The sequence below is a fragment of the Ruditapes philippinarum genome, unplaced genomic scaffold (genome assembly GCF_026571515.1).
Source record: "Ruditapes philippinarum isolate M1 unplaced genomic scaffold, ASM2657151v2 ctg952_1_1_1_1, whole genome shotgun sequence".
Lineage (NCBI taxonomy): Eukaryota > Metazoa > Mollusca > Bivalvia > Venerida > Veneridae > Ruditapes > Ruditapes philippinarum.
Window position 1 is genome coordinate 1 of NW_026858556.1, and position 16,006 is coordinate 16,006.

Below are 16,006 nucleotides of genomic sequence, written 5' to 3' on the forward strand. Positions count from 1 at the left end.
GGGAGTAAATAAAATGCGTACATTCTTTAAAAAAGGAAAATGTGAAAAAAAAAATATATTTTGATGCAAATTCTTTATTTGATAAAATTATTCACTAAAATGAACAAGATCATTTAAAATCCATTTTGACACTTTGAAAAACAGACATTTTTTTATTTCTTTTTAATTAATTAATTTTTTTTTGCTCTTCTGAATCTGTGTATCAGCGTATTGATTTGTTCCTTTGACCAAGACATTGAAAACATTTACTGAAATTCACAGGTCATGTACACTGAATCAACAACAAAAAAGTCAGAAAATAATTAAATAAATAGGGACTATCACATATTTGGACGCATGTTTTCTGTCAAACTGGTGTTATCAGAGTCTTGACAGCCAAAAACTTGTAGAAAAATAGAACCTGTTCTAATTTTCTTGCAAGAAATTATATTCTTGGATGTCACATAATTTCTCTTAAAAAACCATTCAAGTAGGGTGTCTACATTATCCAATACAAGAGAATATGATACTTGCATTCAAGACTTGGATAGGTTAAGATGCGGCCTAAGATAGGGTTTGTTTTAGATAAATATGTAGTCTAAATTTCTGTTTATTTTATTAGGTTTTCGCTTAAACCTATCTATTTAAAACAAAATATTTAAGCTGTAATTTGACAGAAACCGATGATTACTTTCCTTACATTATATCAACAAACTCAATAAAATCAAGTTGCAATTTAACCTTACCCTTTAACATCTTTTTATTGGTCCTCAGAGAGCTTCCATTTCCTGGAATCTTATACACATGTATCCGTGTGCGTGTGTGACCTTTTCATGACCAAGGTAGGTATATTGACTTATAAGTGTGGTAGGCATTTTGTGTGTGCAATGCTCAATTTTTACCCCATCCAAACTACTAGTATTGCAATATTCTTACCTGTCTTTATTCAACACTGCGCAATTCTGTTGCATTTCAAAGGATTCTGTTTTGAATCATTATGATTTATACCAAATTATTTGAACTCTTACGAAATTTATGATGAGACATTTTCCTTCCGATATTACACAAAAGAACATGATTAATTTCGTTCAATTGTCTGGCATATTAGAAAAACCATTTGTCTGTGGAGATGAGGAAGCCATTTAGGTGTATCAGACAAAAACAGCGATTGACACTCTTATATAACGTTTATATAGAAAATAAACAATTTTTGTTGTCATTTTTTGTCTGGAAAATACATAACAGTAAACCTTCAACTTCAGTCAAACTTGTTATTCGCAGTCAGGTTAGTTAACACACACACACAATATCATATTTTTTTTCATCATTCTAAGTCACATACTCGCAAATTAATGATTTGTTTTGTAAATCCGAGTAGTATGCTGGTCATAAGTTGAAGGTACATCGCAGACGACATAAAGAAAACAATTCACGTGTAGAGAGGGATGACTAAGTAAAAAGTAGCGAACCAAACAGGAAATAAAATTATTTAACCCATAGGTTAATCACTCCGTACTAAAGTTTAAATTCCTGCCGTCAATGTCCTATAAGAACTCAAACAATACATGTGGAAGAGAACACACGTTTTGTTGAGAACATAAATGTCATAACATTGCAAATCTATAATGAAATTATCCTGTCTGTAATAGTCAGGAAGATTAAAACGTTCATTCCATGGACGCCAAAATCTACGTAGACCCAAAACAACACATTTCGTCTCTCTTGCAAAAATAACTGCAAATATTCGGGCTACAGAAAATTTGAATCCGCTTTGGCGCCTCCATGCTATACTGGTAGATCATTTGCTATTGCTTAAAGTTTATACCCCTGCAATATTACTTCTTTTTACCGATCATGCTGTTTAAAAGCACTGTTGACAAAAATGGCGGCCTTGACATGAGCGATTTCTGGCCATATTTCCGAATTTGCCAGTGATCATATTAGAAGCATCATGCTGAAAATGAGCTTTAATGACAACCAGTCATTTAAATGCAGAATAGTCACTTTATCCAAGAAATAATCCGTCGTCATTCGAAGTTGTAGCTTCAATAAGTGTGGTGTGCTACTATATTTTCGTTTATTTATGTAGATTTAAAAAGAAGCATTTTAAACAGTTACAGTTTTCTGTACTCTGGCCTTTCCGGTTGGTACCTGCCTCTTTGTCTGCCTGTACGTGTAGGTTATATTTTGGAGTGTGTTGTTTATTTGAACCATTCTCAAGTACGCTTTCTTGAAGTAACAAGAACTGGTGTCATATGAGGAAACATGGCCGTAACCGCAGAAGTGCTCAAAACCCCAATCCAATGGTTGAGAGGCAGACATCTAAATAACTAGAACAACGCTATCTTAAATTACAGAGTAAATATGACATCGCTTAAAGATATACTATGATCAAATTTGATTTTTAAAAATATTAATAATTGCTACACAGTCTCTTTGTATGTATAAAATAAACATGTTTCGAATTCATTTAAGGTAGATATGATAAATTGTTTTGAACTCTACACACTATATGTGGTCACCATATGAATACATAGTCTCCTATAAAAAAACTGGCAGTTTTTTTAAGAAAAGACCAATTTTACTTGACCCGTTATAGGAAATCCAGCTTCCCACACACAGTTTATTCATTATTTTATTCAAATTAAACATATTCAGTAAGAATTTTTCATGGATTTCAATGCATTTCTAAGATAAAAATATTTTACCAAACGATGAGCATAGTATATCGTCCAAGGCTATAATGGGTTTATAATTTTGTTACACTAACAACGCATTTGTACATTTGACACTTGACCAACTGGAAATTGGAAACACAAGTGATAAGTCGTTTGCCACAAGTAAATCGGCACGTCCTTTTTGACAAGACTATACTGTGAACAGCCTTTTCTTATATGTTTGTAACTCTTAAGAATGGACTGCCTTGTATTCAAATTCGGCAGGTAAAAGGTTAATGTATCAGCATTTGCGATACGTTTGTATTAACACCAAAAGCAATCTAACAAATGACAAACCAAACTCTTTATCGTTCTCTAGTGCAGTAACGGGTTAAGTCCTTCTAAATTTAATAGGAGTTAACCAGCTAGTGCACTTAGCTGAGAACATGTTTAATGTGGCGAATAACGTTTCGCTACAAGATTCCTCAATGCTAATAATGCTTTGAATGAAATCCGGTTAACTTTTGCTAAAAATAATCACATATAATGTTTTATATTATTGACCTAAAACTGTTTTTTCAACTGAAAAGCAGCTGTTTTTTGCTAAATTTATCGCGCGTTATAATCAATTTGGATAATAAAAATACATTGACTTATATGAAACTCTGTAGGTCATTCAAGAAATATAACCTCATATTGTTAAGTAAAGCTTGCTATAAAAGTTGACACACCATTTGCGAGTTTTATGGCTCATCGAATAAACAAAACACAAAGCAGGTAATATTCAACAAATCATTTTGTTGTGTTTTCACTACGTACAGCTTTATGTACATTGATATATGAGAAAGACTTGGCTATATCGTACTTAACCATCAGCTTAAGCTACTGTCTTGAAGTCTTGCGTAGACTATGTTTCGTTATTTTCTAACACAGTTTTCTTTCTAAATGCAGCCTTAATATTTCGTGTTTTCTTTTCCATGAGCAGTCAAACTAAGCTGACAAACAGAGGTTTGACCAATATATTAGGTTTTTGTTTTCTAAATTCAGGACGCAATGAAACTTTTGGTTCCCTTATCAAATAGAGCAATGCCTTTGTCTGCTTAATATTGAATGAATACCTATATTGAATGAATACCTACTCTGTATACGTAGATAAACATAGCTTTGAATGGCAATGTAGTTTACAAAAATGGATCATCGGTTCGATCCATTCATGTCAAAGTTTTGTCACATAAAACTAGTGATGGTTAGATCTAGGAAACAAACAACTCAAAAGTATATCAAATAAGTTACAGGTTTTCACCACACTCTTGCTTACAACGAATCATTTTTAAACTAAAATATATAACCTTTTTTTTAAAGTTTTATTGCAGTCATTTTTTTGTGTTTTATACGGCAGATAATTTCTCCTATCGGACTTTTGATGGTTTCAAATAATTGTAAAACCTAGCAAAAATTCAGATTGTGACCGAAATACACAGAAATTAATATTATATAATACATAGTTGTCGTAAAGTTCAAAGGGAAGGAATGACTTATACCATTTTGATGCTATTTCAAGGATTTAATGCAATCGATTACATCATAGAAACTCTTAATCAAAGCATAGCAAATGATAACACAGTAACGAAAAATATATAGAAGAGGAATATACTGACGTCAATGACCGAGTGGTTAAGGTCGTTGACTACAAACTACTTTCTCTGCGCCGCTGTGGGTTCAAATCCTGCAAGCGACTTTGGATTCTTCCAAGCGAAGAAGCTTGTTTAAGTTACGTCGTTGGTACTACTTAGGTGCGCATTCGTACTCGAACAGATGCAAGAATGGGAACGTTAGATCTACCTACACCATTGAAGTTTGAATGTCGCCACATGACCTTTACAGTAAATAAATGAATAATGATTAAATAATTATATATACAAAATTTGCATGGTTGCATATAAGCCCCTTGTCTAACTTTCTTCCTTTCCTATACATATGTAATGCCGCACCTCATCCATCTAATCCTAAAAAAAACAAGATTTGGGCTTACAGGAATAGTTCTATTGTTGAATAACAAATTACATAAACAGTATTGATTATTTGCAATTACCGATCCCAATTTTCACAGGACTTAAACAAAGGTATTTCCTGGATCGGATGATAGGCTCGGCCATGTTTTTCATCACAATGCAAATGAAGTAATCTAAAGATTGCAAGATGCGTGTGCCGGAAGAAAATGCCGGGGCAAATTAAGACATTGACGGTAATCGGATTACAAATAACTGTAAGTCGTAGAAAGGAACATTATTTGCATTTACATCAGTATAGAGGGCATGAGCGATGACATTTTAGAAATTTATAACTTTGTACATTGTTTTATTCGTATGTATTGATCAAATTTACAAAGTTAAAGCTCGTAAAACGCTTTTAGGAAAAATTTTTTACAACGGTGTATTAACCATTGGTCGGGATGTCGGTACTTTTCAATATTGCATATAATGCGCAATTTCAATTTTGATTAGTAAAACATAACAGTTTTTAAAAGGCCTTTTTGAACAATTACTACATGTTCGGCCTGGTAGTTATATATGTACCTACATACAATCATAACATAAAGTAGGTTGTTCTACTAAGGTGACAGCTCGTGGCTGAAGTCAAGAAATGCACGGTGGGGCATCTGAGTTCTTCCTCCATCATTAAAGCTGGATATTTTGCCACATGTCTGTCATAGTTTTGGTGTGACATAAACAACAACAACACCACCACCACCACCACCATCAAGAACAACAAAAACACCACCACCACCACCACCAACAACAACAACAACAACATAAACAGCATTGCAGGAGTTGCTGACAATACCATTACTGTACCTATGTAATGAGAATATAACGTTTAAAGTATGATTTTGTATTAAGTATCATGTAACCCATTCTTTATATTAAGTTAATCTACTGTGACCTGGCTGAGTGTTGTTGCTCTTGTTGTTGACATTATTGATAAGAAAATCAACGTCATCGTAAGACATTTGGATGGTCAGAAAGTCTGCTTTTTGAAAGTAATCATCCATACCAGGCGGAAAGAGAGAGAGAGAGAGAGAGAGAGAGAGAGAGAGAGAGAGAGAGAGGGAGAGAGAGAGAGAGAGAGAGAGAGAGAGAGAGAGAGAGAGAGAGAGAGAGATAAAATAAAATGTTTTCATTCTAATAATACAGAAAAAATTACAAGGGGGAGTCATAAAGTGTTGAAAAAAGAAAGGCATCACTGTAAAGTAAAGAAAAAAGGAAGACAAAAGCAATGTTTACTATATTGATGATTTTGTGTCATACTGTTTTCGAAAGTTTTTTTTCTTCATTTTTATTAAAGAAATGCGATCATATAAGTATCTATCAACAATCGTTCACTGCTTTGGTCGGATGATACTTGCTAACAATGTTGCTTTTTAACGTTTTCAAATTACCAACATTTAATGGAAGAATATCATTTTCACAATGTTTTCGCTATTCCTTTGTATATCATTCACTAACATAGTGTTCGATTCTATCTACTTCAAGAATAAAAACAGTTTTTTTCCCAGACCGTCTATCTTTTGGGGCCTTTTTTTTTGTCCCATTATTAAGCAAATAAACAAGACATTTTGATGTAAACGGATAATAACTAAAACCATTTCAGTTTTAATTGGTTTCGGAAATGATTATTCATAAGCCTGAAAAATAAACTCCCAGAAAGAAAAATAATATTTATTTTGTCCATAAGAGGAACACTTTGGAAATCCTTTTATCTCTGGAAGTAGATTTCAGTCTTCGGTGTAAGCAAATCTGCGTCAATGCCGAAATTAAGAAGAAAGTCATTCGGAATTAATTGCGAGACATAACAGATTCAAATTACTTTCCTGTTGTAGGAAACGTAGATAAAATTAGATAAAAAAACTTATCCCTGAAATACATGATACAATCTTGTTCTAAAAATAAAATCATTGATCCCTTTATTGCATCGATATGAAAAAAGAAGAAATTACAACTCACCCTCTGTTTAACCCACGTTCTTCACTTAACTATTTTGGCTGATTTACGGCATATACCCGCTTTTCTAATTTTGACGTATCTTTGTGTTTCGCATTTGTATGTCGAAAAAGCAAAAAAATACGTCATGGTGTAAATCAGCCACCATTCTAAACAGAAACCCGTGTAATGTAAATTTTCTGTTTTCAGAAGAATGTGATTGGTTCTAGTATATAGAGGATATTTGTTTAATTCAGTGTAAGATCGGAATATATTTCACCGAGTGAGCACCAAAAGGCATATTTCACGAGTGACGCAGCCACGAGTGAAATATGAACTTTTGGTGTTCACAAGGTGAAATATATTTCGATCTTACACTAAACTAAACAAATTTTGTTTTTATTATATGCAAAGAAACGTTTTAAAAAGACATTAAACCTAATACTAAATGAAAAGCGCTCCAAATAATAATACAACGTGACGTCATTTACGACGTCACGTCATGAAGTTGGTACCCAGTACTGTGCACGCTGGTATTTCACTGAAACAACGTAAGGGGCTTAAATTCAAATTCTAACACTATCGGAAATTTTTCTATATAAACAAAGAAGGCCCGAAGCGTGCATTATTCTACAACAATGCACTCGCCGTTCTTATTATCTCCCTGTGTATTTTCACATTGAGGGCGCCATTTTGTTTGAAAAATGTGATAAATAAAAACATTTTTTTGTCGAATTTTGTTGTGAAAACTATCTAGAATGAAAGGAAATGGTCTAACTAAGAAAATGAATCCGAACACTTATATCTTTAATTCAGTCGTTAACGCTTTACATACGTTTAAAGTGCTGTTTACGTGACGTCACAATGTAGCGCCAAACATCACGTGCAAAACAATCAAATCAAGTACGCTATTTTAATGTCGCAAACGAGTTAAGTTTTACATTTATTTCACTTTTAATAATTTATATTTCGCTTGAAAAGTTATAGGGTGAAATAAAATAAAGAAACAAGGTTTTATCAACGTTTTCAAAATTCTTTATTCTGAAAATATTTCTACACACGGTAGATTTAACGACAGTTTTGTTCCAACCCACTGGAACAGCCTTTAAAGAACGTTTCTATTGGAAACTCTGAGGTTAAAACAAATTCAACCACCAAACATAAACTCCAACTTTATAATAATAATTATATTTGTTCTTGACGTGTTAGAATGGAAATAGATACTAATTCTTCGTGCATTATTGTATAATAATGCACGTTTTTCGTTCAAATGCTTTGTAATTAATCACTCAGGCCTATCGGCCTTCGTGATTATATTACTACGCATTTGAACTCAAACCGTGCATTATTCTACAACAATGCACTCAGAATTGATATCTATTTCCTAAACAGTGAAATTATCAAAATGATAATTTCATTGTTTCAAACAGTGAAATTACCAGTTTTATATCACTGATATATTTCTATAAACCATCGAAAAGCATGTAATAAAAGTGTTTAACGAGTCGATCTCTTGATTAGAAAACTTACGAATAAAGATAATTGAATTCATGTAGTTTTTTGTTTATCTTTTAAAGCAGCATGATTTCTGAATGATTTCTTTGCAATTCACCATTGATACTAAGTTTGCACACAAATCGCGTTTTAAATATTAATTCAAATAATTTGAAATCAAATATTGTCTAAAGTAACGTATACATAGAGGATATTTGTTTAGTTCAGTGTAAGATCGGAATATATTTCACCGAGTGAGCACCAAAAGGTATATTTCACGAGTGGCGCAGCCACGAGTGAAATATGAACTTTTGGTGTTCACAAGGTGAAATATATTTCGATCTTACACTAAACTAAGAAATTTTCTTTTTATTACATGCAAAGAAACGTTTTAAAAAGACATTAAACCTAAAACTAAATGAAAAGCGCGCCAAATAATAATACAACGTGACGTCATTTACGACGTCACGTCATTAAGTTGGTACCCAGTACTGTGCACGCTGGTATTTCACTGAAACAACGTAAGGGGCTTAAATTCAAATTCTAACACTATCGGAATTTTTTCTATATAGACAAAGAAGGCCGGAAGCGTGCATTATTCTACAACAATGCACTCGCCGTTCTTATTATCTCCCTGTGTATTTTCACATTGAAGGCGCCATTTTGTTTAAAAAATCTGATAAATTAAAATTTTTTTTTCGAATTTTGTTGTGAAAACTATCTAGAATGAAAGAAAATGGTCTAACTAAGAAAATTAATCCGAACAACCAAATCTTTTAATTCAGTCGTTTAACGCTGTACAGACGTTTAAAGTGTTGTTTACGTGACGTCACAATGTAGCGCCAAACAGCACGTGCAAAACAATCAAATCAAGTTCGCTATTTAATGTCGCAAACGAGTTTAGGTTTACATTTATTTCACTTTTAATAATTTGTATTTCGCTTGGAATTATAAACTGAAATAAATAAACAAACAAAGCTGTATCAACGTTTTCAAAATTCGTTATTTTCAAAATGTTTCTACAAACGGTAGATTTAACAGTTTTTTTTCAACCACTGGAACGGCCTCTAAAGAACGTTTCTATTGGAAACTCTGAGGCGAAAACAAATTCAACCACCAAACATAAAGTCCAACGTTATAATAAAAATTATATTTTTTCTTGACGTATTAGAATGGAAATAGATATCAATTCTTCGTGCATTATTGTATAACAATGCACGTTTTTCGTTCAAATGCTTTGTAATTAATCACTCAGGCCTATCGGCCTTCGTGATTATATTACTACGCATTTGAACTCAAACCGTGCATTATTCTACAACAATGCACTCAGAATTGATATCTATTTCCTAAACAGTGAAATTATCAAAGTGTTTTATAGAAATCTATCAGTGATATAAAACTGGTAATTTCACTGTTTGAAACAGTGAAATTACCAGTTTTATATCACTGATAGATTTCTATAAACCACCGAAAGCATGTAATAAATAGAGGATATTTGTTTAGTTCAGTGTAAGATCGGAATATATTTCACCGAGTGAGCACCAAAAGGTATATTTCACGAGTGGCGCAGCCACGAGTGAAATATGAACTTTTGGTGTTCACAAGGTGAAATATATTTCGATCTTACACTAAACTAAACAAATTTTCTTTTTATTATATGCAAAGAAACGTTTTAAAAGACATTAAACCTAATACTGAATGAAAAGCGCGCCAAATAATAATACAACGTGACGTCATTTATGACGTCACGTCATTAAGTTGGTACCCAGTTCTGTGCACGCTGGTATTTCACTGAAACAACGTAAGGGGCTTTGTTAGGCCACATGTGTCACAAATCACATTCGTCACAAGTTTTTATGAATTTGTGACGAATGTGATCACATTCGTCACAAATGACTTTTGTGACGAATGTGATTGACCAAAATCGGGTAAAAATGCCAATCACAAACGTCACAAGCAAAATTGAGGAAAATCAGTGATGTTGCTTGATTGTGTATGGATTGTGTTAGATTTATGCATGCTTTATGCTAGAATAGCGTTAACGAATGATTGTTCCGTGTCATAACAACTGCTGAAACCCTCGGGATACGTTGGGTCGGGTACCAACTAATCCCTTGGGTTTCTACAGATATTTTAACACGAAAAAAGAAACATGCGTTATTCCTATATTATATCAGAGTTCTTTAGTACTGACGGCTCATCTAGGGTTCAATATGGCGCGGTTCATATAGTTAATTTTACCAGTAATATCTATAAGGAAAGGGTTAAATGAGAATCATGAAGGAAGGTTGAATAAATAAACTTAAAGAAAACTTAAATTTCTTGTAGAATATGATTGTTCTTGCGAAGCTATAATTACACGAGGTCATTCAAATATCTTGCAAGCAAATTCGCTGAATTAATGTTTACCGCCGACAGCATCATATACTGATTGAAAAATTAAACAATTGCAGGATACATTTCGAATAAAGACTCCGGGGAAATAGTCGGTTAAAAGCATAAATTATCAGGGCCATATCACTCAAGGTCACGGCGATAATGCACATGCCCTTTTTGTATTGAAGGTTCCCACACAATTAAAATTAGATATATTTAACATTTGAAGGACATGAAATACTTAAGGTTATCTGAACTGAATATTAAGCAACCCAGGGGTCTTAACTTCGGGTAAGTGCCGTCAATATACACATCTCCGCTTGGTATTAGATGTACCCACATAGTTTTGTTTAAATTATTCAGCAGATTTGTTGAAGAATAGGGTTGAATTAATGCTTTTCCTATGAACAATAAATGATAATAAATTATGGATCATAACTCCTGTATTAAACGGCCAAACGGGAAATACTGATGATGATGATGATGATTGATGATGATATGCACATCTTGTTTGTTTGTTTATGTGTTTATCTAAAGTCGCCGCCGGAAAGCCCATATAAGCGACCGGACCCTCAAGTCGGACCAAATCCTTTAGTGTCCCGTCGAGATTTTTTCGAGATTGCGCATCTCCTCTTTATATTAACTAAATTTCGTTGAAATTCCTAGAGCGCAGAAAAGCAATAGTTCTATATACAGTGTTTTATAAATAACAAAACAAACAAGGGCAATAAGTCTGTTTTTAAAAAGAAATGGAGATATGCTGGTTATATGTGCAACTGGTTTGTGAATGAAGGTTCCTACAAAGTTGCAGCATCGATATCCATCCAGAAGTTGCTGAAAAATAGCGTGGAAACGAAATGATTCCATATACAGTGTATAATAACTAATCAAATGGCCGGATAGTGCGGAAACTAAATCTGGACTGAACAGGCGGACGAACACGCTAAACAGTCCCATCACTCCCGATTTTCATCAGCGGGGGAGGGGATAAAAATGTCTGTAGTTTTAGTTCCAATAATTGATTTCAGTCCTAAAAATTTGTGACGTTTGTGACTCAGTGAAAAGCATTGAAGAAAACAATTATTTATCTCAAATTTGTGACATTTGTGATTTTAAACTCGTGACGAATGTGATTGTCTAAAACATTGGATCACATGCATCACAAAATTTGTGACGAATGTGATCTCATTCTTCACAATTGTGACGAATGTGATTTGTGACACATGTGGCCTTACAGGGCTTAAATTCAAAACAGTGAAATTATCAAAGTGGTAATTTCACTGTTTCAAACAGTGAAATTACCAGTTTTAAATCACTGATATATTTCTATAAACCACCGAAAAGCATGTAATAAATGTATTTAAATTCTTTGCAGTTTGCATGGCGTAATTAATTGTAGCACGTATGATAATTTTAGAAAATCACCCCTATCTCTTCGGTTATAAAATCGCTGTAGATTTCAGTAACATGAGATTTCTGATTTGATTTTATATACGAGTACATATATAAAAAAAGTCTACACTTGTGAATGAGGGGTTGTCTTTAAGGGTAGAGACATTAGAATGGCAGCCACCGTTTATCCATACGTGATTGTAAAAGGAAACTTAAATTTCTTCCCTAGATCAGCTTGGGTTTTTATAACAGAAAGATTAATAAGAAACTCAAAAATAAACTGAAAATCGTACTTTTTGCTGTTCTTAGCCCGATTTGAATCAAAAGCGTCGGCTCATTTTTCACAATTAGAATAATTATTCTGGAAAAATGAAGTGAGCGAATGATCTGAAAGTTGGCACACAAGTTAATGGTTTAGAATTCCATCAAATGGAACATTGATCTCGAAAAAAATATTTCCAGTCACGTCATTTAAAAAAACCCCAGTGGAGTCCCTTCAACATTTCTCACAAACATAAAACAATACTCACTGAGCGCTTTCATACAGCTATGAACAATACTCAGTTAGTACTTCCACAAATACTTTAGTTAGCATTTCTCAAAACTAGAACATTTTTTTCACTGAGCACTACTCTCATATGGATCATTACTCACTTAGTTTTTATTGCTCACGTCATGAACATTACTGAATGAACATCATTCTAGTCAATGAACATTACACACACTAAACATTTCTCACTGTACACTAATCACACCATGAACATTACTAACTGAATTTTCACAAACATTGAACATTACCAACCGAGTTCCTTCTTACACACATTGATTATTTCTCACAAAGCAACAAACCCTAATTCATTGAACAGCACTTACTGATTATTATTTATACCGCACCGAATCACAAATGAGCACTATTCACACATTAAAAATTTCTCACTGATTAACAATTATAACATAACGAGCGTTACATTCTTGGGTTTTCAGTGCTTTAAAAATAGTAGAGAAAAAAGCTTGGTATCATATTTCCTTTGTTAATCATACCTTACCAATCTTATATTCAATTAACCAAATGTTTTTTATCACTAAGAGCTAGTGAAAATATATGTTATGTCGATAAAGAATAGAATGTATAATGTGCAATTGAAACAAAAGAATTACTATCATTTCTTTTTAAGTATCATTTAAATAATTAGCCTGTCCGTGTTCTGCCTTGCACCCTGACCTGTTTATGTTTGAGGTCTCTTGGGCTCCTTGCCTCAGGTTCTTGTCGCTGGGTCGTGTGGGGGGTTACGTTCATTGAACGACGCCTTTCCTTGTTAGTCTTGTTAATCATATTTCACTATAAGAGTAGTTTATAGCAAATTCTGATAACACTGCCTTGATCTCTTTCGCGCGCGCGCACATGCAAACGCGCAACTACTTGCCCGCACACGCAAGAAAGAAAACACATACGAACGCATGTATCGAATACAGCACACAACTTTTAGGAGGCTAGGCTTGAAGGATTGCCTCATTAATAGAAAGGATTGTTCTTTTAGTTTTTTTTGCTGACTTTAGCAGTTTTATTTAATGTTGGTCTAGATCTTTTACATAATAAGTTGATAATTGATTTCAATTCTTCCAAGTCACGTTCTTATTTAAATGCTTTTTGATAAACAAATATTTTGATACATTTATTTGGTCACATTTATGTAAGATAGGGTTTGTTTTAGATAAAAATGTAGTTTAAATTTCTGTTTCTTTTATTAGGCTTTCGCTTAAACTTATCTATTTAAAACAAAAGATTTAAGCTGTAATTTAACAGAAACCGATAATTACTTTACTTACATTATATCAACAAACTAAATAAAATCAAGTTGCAATTTAACCTTACCCCTTTACATCTTTTTATTGGTCCTCAGAGAGCTTCCATTTCCATCTTATAAACATGTATCCGTGTGCGTGTGTGACCTTTTCATGACCAAGGTAGGTATATATTGACTTATAAGTGTGCTGGGCATTTTTATGTGCAATGCTCGATTTTTGCCCAATCCAAACTACTAGTATTGCAATATTCTTACCTGTCTTTATTAAACACTGCGCAATTCAGTTGCATTTCAAAGGATTCTGTTTTGAATCATTATGATTTATACCAAATTATTTGAACTCTTACGAAATTTATGATGAGACATTTTCCTTCCGATATTACACAAAAGAACATGATTAATTTCGTTCAATTGTCTGGCATATTAGAAAAACCATTTGTCTGTGGAGATGAGGAAGCCATTTTGGTGTATCAGACAAAAACAGCGATTGACACTCTTATAACGTTTATATAGAAAAGACACATTTTTTTTGTCATTTTTTGTCTTGAAAATACATAACAGTTATCAAACTTGTTATTCGCAGTCAGGTTAACACACACAATATGATAATTAGTTTTCATCATTCTAAGTCACGTACTCGCAAATTAATAATTAGTCTTGTGAATCCGAGTAGTATGCTGGTCATAAATTGAAGGTACATTGCAGACGACAGAAAGAGAACAATTCACGTGTAGAGAGGGGTGACTAAGTAAAAAGTTGCGAACCAAACAGGAAATGAAATTATTTAACCCATAGGTTAATCACTCCGTACTGAAGTTCAAATTCCTGCCGTCAATGTCCTATAAGAACTATCTCAATACATGTGAAAGAGAACACACGTTTTGTTGAGAACATAAATGTCATAACATTGCAAATCTATAATGAAATTATCCCGTCTGGAATAGTCAGGAAGTTTAAAACGTTCATTCCATGGAAGCCAAAATCTACTGTAGATCGAGACCCAAAACAACACATTTCGTCTCTCTTGCAAAATTAACTGCAAATATTCGGGCTACAGAAACATTGAATCCGCTTTTGCGCCTTCATGCACTATATCAGAAATATACTGGTAGATCATTTGCTATTGCTTAAAGATGAAAATGGCGGCCTTGCATTGTTGACAAAAATGGCGGCCTTGACATTTATAATTGACATGAGTGATTTCTGGCTATATTTCCGAATTGCCAGGTATCAAATTAGAAGCCTCATGCTAAAAATGAGCTTTAAAGACAACCAGTCATTTAAATCCAGAATAGTCACTATATCCAAGAAATAATCCCCTCGTCATTCGAAGCTGTAGCTTCAATTAGTGTGGTGTGCTACCACATTTTCGTTTATTTATGTAGATTTAAAAAGAAGCATTTTTAATAAGTTAAAGTTTTCTGTACTCTGGCCTTTCCGGTTGGTACCAGCCTGCAACTCTCTTTGTCTGCCTGTACGTGTAGGTTATATTTTGGAGTGTGTTTTTTATTCAAACCATTCTCGAGTATGCTTTCTTGAACTAACAAGAACTGGTGTCATATGAGGAAACATTGCCGTAACCCCAGCAGTGCTTCAAACCCCAATCCAATGGTTGAGGGGCAGATATTCAAACATCTAGACCAATTACAGAGTGAAAGGTGCCATCGTTTAAATCTTTTTAAGTAGACTTATATTTTCCACAGTATTTTTAATTACATTTAAATCTCATTTGTATACTTAACCTGCTGAAAATTGGAAACACAAATGATAAGTCGTTTGCCAAAGTAAATCGACATGTGCTTTTCGACAAGGCTGTACTGTAAATAACTTTTTTTATATGTTTCATACACTAACAATTGACTGTCTTGTACTAAAATCCGCCAGGTGAAAGGTTAATATATCAGCATTTGCGATACAATACTTTCCTACCCTTGTATTTACATCAAAAGCATTCTAACAAATGACAAACCAAAACCACATATCGTCTCTTTAGTGCAGTAACGGGTTATGTCCTTCTAGATTTGATCGGAGTTAACCAGTTATTGCACTAAGCTGACGATATGTTAAATGTGGCAAATAACGTTTCACTACAAGATTCCTCAATGCCAATAATGCTTTGAATAAAATCTGGTTAACTTTTTCTAAAAATATCACACATAATGTTTCTACAAATAACCAACATTTTATTGACCTTAAACTGTTTATTCAACTGAAAAGAGCTGTTTTTCTGCTAAATTTACCACGAGTTATTTTAACAATAAAGGTTATAAAAAGTACTCTATATGTTATTCAAGAAATATTACTTCATAGTGTTAAGTAAAGC